This window comes from Mizuhopecten yessoensis, unplaced genomic scaffold (assembly GCF_002113885.1).
Source record: "Mizuhopecten yessoensis strain PY_sf001 unplaced genomic scaffold, ASM211388v2 scaffold11155, whole genome shotgun sequence".
Lineage (NCBI taxonomy): Eukaryota > Metazoa > Mollusca > Bivalvia > Pectinida > Pectinidae > Mizuhopecten > Mizuhopecten yessoensis.
This window is the reverse complement of record NW_018408907.1, coordinates 415,332-419,781: the sequence shown is the minus strand read 5'-3', so window position 1 is coordinate 419,781 and position 4,450 is coordinate 415,332. Positions and strand designations below refer to the sequence as shown.

At 37.1% G+C, this 4,450-nt stretch overlaps 1 protein-coding gene across 1 annotated transcript in view; it reads left to right on the top strand.

Annotated features, from left to right (window-relative positions):
* The window catches only part of LOC110467040 (Bloom syndrome protein homolog), a 56,585-nt gene that overhangs the window by 38,356 nt on the left and 13,779 nt on the right, over positions 1–4,450 (top strand). The window lies entirely within an intron of this gene.

Below are 4,450 nucleotides of genomic sequence, written 5' to 3'. Positions count from 1 at the left end.
ATAAAATAAAGCTACCAGTACCTATGATATAACTCAGGTGACCGCTAAGGCCCTTGGGCCTCTTGTTTTTAGAACCATTATATAAAGACCAAGGGTTCTGATAGTCAGCCAGTAGGTACCTGGTATACTACTGTGCTATAAAGTGCTCTCATAAATATGACCTTAGCCTACTTCCAAGGTCATAAAGGACATACATGTCAATATCTCAACAGCTTCTCCTGATTTATCATTAGTAAAGTGGCATTGGGTCATGATATTTCGCTAGCAGAATGCCGAATTTACCAGTAAGTGAGATCAACTTTGTTCAGTTTTTCTGTGGATTCCTCAGATATAAAAAGAGTGATATTATATACGATCCACTTTGTAGGTTACAGATTGTTTACAAACAGCGCTGAAAAGTAGTTGATCAGTAGTTGAGTTGTATAGGCCTATTTGGTCTCTAAATTATAATCCTGTGAATGTTACACAATCTGTAGTCTAGACATTTTACTTATAATCCTGTGAATGTCTCACAATCTGTAGTCTAGACATTTTACGCACAATCCTGTGAATGTCTCACAATCTGTAGTCTAGACATTTTACGCATAATCCTGTAAATGGCACACAATCTGTAGTCTAGACATTTTACGCATAATCCTGTAAATGGCACACAATCTGTAGTCTAGACATTTTACGCACAATCCTGTGAATGTCTAACAATCTGCAGTCTATAGACATTTTACGCATAATCCTGTGAATATCACACAATCTGTAGTCTAGACATTTTACGCACAATCCTGTGAATGTCTAACAATCTGCAGTCTATAGACATTTTACGCATAATCCTGTGAATATCACACAATCTGTAGTCTAGACATTTTACGCATAATCCTGTAAATGGCACACAATCTGTAGTCTAGACATTTTACGCATAATCCTGTAAATGTCACACAATCTGTAGTCTAGACATTTTACGCATAATCCTGTAAATGGCACACAATCTGTAGTCTAGACATTTTACGCATAATCCTGTAAATGTCACACAATCTGTAGTCTAGACATTTTACGCACAATCCTGTGAATGTCTCACAATCTGTAGTCTAGACATTTTACTTATAATCCTGTGAATGTCTAACAATCTGCAGTCTATAGACATTTTACACATAATCCTGTGAATGTCACACAATCTGCAGTCTAGACATTTTACTTATAATCCTGCGAATGTCTCACAATCTGTAGTCTAGACATTTTACGCATAATCCTGTAAATGGCACACAATCTGTAGTCTAGACATTTTACGCATAATCCTGTAAATGTCACACAATCTGCAGTCTAGACATTTTACTTATAATCCTGTGAATGTCCCACAATCTGTAGTCTAGGCATTTTACTTATAATCCTGTGAATGTCTCACAATCTGTAGTTGATTAGTAATCATGATAAGTTTCATTTGTCTCTGATTCCCATGTCATTGTCATGGTAACTAGATACACAAGTTGTTTGGTTACAGGTGTCACACACTGCTGTTCTGTAGTAGTTTGACTTCCCTATTCATTTCCCCAAACACTGCCCACAGGACATCCTTCCTGTCTATACCTATATTCCTTGTACAGACTGTGTCAGCGTGTATGATCCTGAGGAACTCACCACCTCCACTGATGAGTAGGACCCTGCAGTTGTAAAAGTCCCCTATGATCAGGTTCCCCACACTGTCATACACCACACTACTGGGGTAAAACGGTTTACCTCCTGTTTGTGGTGTTGGTCTATATGTACTGGGGATGTCACCTCTATATACAAACAGCTCCTTTAAATCAGTGTCCATCACAACAACATGTCCCTCGCCATCACCACCATCAATTTCACGACCAAAATGATCAGTGACTGCCACATTGTGAGTGACAGGACACTCTGAGATGCTGTATGGTCTACACACTAATGGTTTCCCAGTCCCTTTAGCCATAGTAGTACACACCATTTTACCATCTGTGGTAAATTTGGAGATGTATTTGGTCATCCCTACAATGACATGGTTACTGGCTGTAATACATATACACCTAGGTAACTCCTTGGTACTGAATCTGTGTGTCAGTCGTCCTGATACCAGGTCCATGATGTTGTATCCTATATCACAGACCCACAGTGTGTGTGTGTTGAGTGATAGACTGATGTCATAGATAAAGATATTGTGATTAACCTCCTGTATCACATTACCCTTCCTGTCATGGAGAGTTAATGTTTTATTGTTCTTGATCCACACCTGACCATCAGTGGTGGGACATATAGAACCAGTGTCACACGGAGTCCACCACTTCCCCACTACCTTGGTCTGTGGGAGTAGTTTGTATGTTGTCATTGCTTTCTTAACTTTTGTTTCTGACCGTTGTTGTTGTGTAGAGGGTTGTCCTAGATCATCAGATATTGAGACTGACCGACCCTGGTCAGTTAAAGTTTGACCTTGACTTGAGGAGATAACTTTTCCCAAGGCTTTTTTCAAGTGATCTTGAGGATTTTCGTTTGGAGTGAAGATGGCCGTACCCAGGACAGGTTTTACAGGAAGACTGTGTGTAGGAGAATGGATCTCACAAAATGCATCATAAATCTGTATGTGTGAACCACGCTGGAGAGCTGCTTTACATTCTTGAATTTGTTGTTTGAGTTGTTTTTCATACACCTCCAGGTCCTGTTTGTATTTCTTTATGAGATTTGTATTATCCTCTTCCATTTTGTGGTAAAGAGAGAGTGTCTGAGCTGTAAGCGTGTCCAGGGCTTGTTTTAATCTCTCTGTTTGTATTTTTAACTTTTGTGACAACTTCTTAAAAGTACTGGTGTTGCCTTTAAGAAGCGTATCAGTAGAGTTGATGTATTTCCCTATTTGTACGAGGTCATGTTTTTCTGTTCTGTCTATAAAGTTTTTAATGTCTGGTTCCTCCTGATGTGTGACTTCACTAATTTCACAAACTGTATGGGTTTTGTGAATAGAAGAAAGGCATTTTAGACAAACCAGTTCCTGACATTTTTCACAATACAAGTCTAGTTGTCTCCCCTTGTGGTGAATACATGTCGTTTGACCTTTAATACGGAGAGTAATTTGGCTTTTAGAGGTTGCCATTTTGATAAAAAAAAACTAAATTATTTGTTGAAATCTTGAAGGTGTTTGTTGTTCTTGTATAAATATATTGTTATCAGTAAACATTCACAAATAAGAGTTGCATGGTAATTATGTTAAGAAATGAAAACTTGACTTGACTGTCCCATCCAGTGGTATATGTTTGTATAACATTTAGTAATGTAAAAACACTATAGAATAGCTAACTCACAATCACTGATGTCACAGGGTTACTGTGATGATGAGTCCAAGTTGTCCTTTCCATACTTCTCAATGTTCACTTACATTGTCAATGTTATTCAGCTCTAGAATTCACAATCACATGATCCGATGAACTTCCCTCTTTTGACTTTGTTGATAAATCTGTCACTTTCCTGCTGACATTTTAAAAGCTTTGATCAAAACTTGGAAGTCATATGTTTAGCTGAAATCTGACTGGTAAGTAATATCAACAAATGTCCGCCCTGTGTACACAAACCCATGGCAATGTGTAGATCTACCTGTTTAGACCTGCAGGTGCAGTTGTAGTAAATAACTTCCCTGTTGAGCGAGATAACCGACAGACAGACATACAGTGATAATAAAACAAAAGATTGTGTACTAGGTCAGTGTAAGTTGTGTATAAGTATCACCTGAAAAATATATCTAAATTTAAGGATGGACAACTCTGAGAAGTCAAAAATTTCCTGTATTAAACTATTTTTTTTATATGGATTTTTGGAAAAAGGAGTTAATGGCATAGTAGAAAATGCAAAAAAAACTACATGTCCGTGTGTTCGTTTTTGTGTTATGATTGGTCAAAGATACCAATTTAACAAAACATGTGATTTAAGGTGATTTTTTGGGTTTTGACCATTTGCAGAACAAATTCATACAATTTCTTCCAAGTGTGTTATCAGATATGTATGAATGTTTGTAGAATTGATGAAAATATTATTTTCTTTGGAATTATGGAAGTAAAATTTCTAAATCTTATTCTTTTAAATCAGAAAGCCGACCCTACCCCCTATTTTTTAATGAAAAAACACTCATTTTTTACCACTTTTTGCAGATTAAAAGCTTGATATAAAAAGTTCTAGTATTAAACTTTTTTAAATATTTAATGAATTAAATGAAAATGTGTTTTTCTTTCTAAAACATCTACAAAAATGGGGGGTCAGTGTGCTTCTTTTTTTGTCTCATTATCATTTGTGTTATTTTTGTGTTGCCTGCGAAAAGCTGGTGACACATAGGTATTGCTATGTCGGCGGCGTCCGCACAGAGGTTTTCGTGCGATAACTTGAGTTTCCTTGGGCCGATCAAACTCAAACTTCATGCAGTGCTTCCTTACCAAAAGTGCTTGCTTGGGATTGCTTTTCAGGT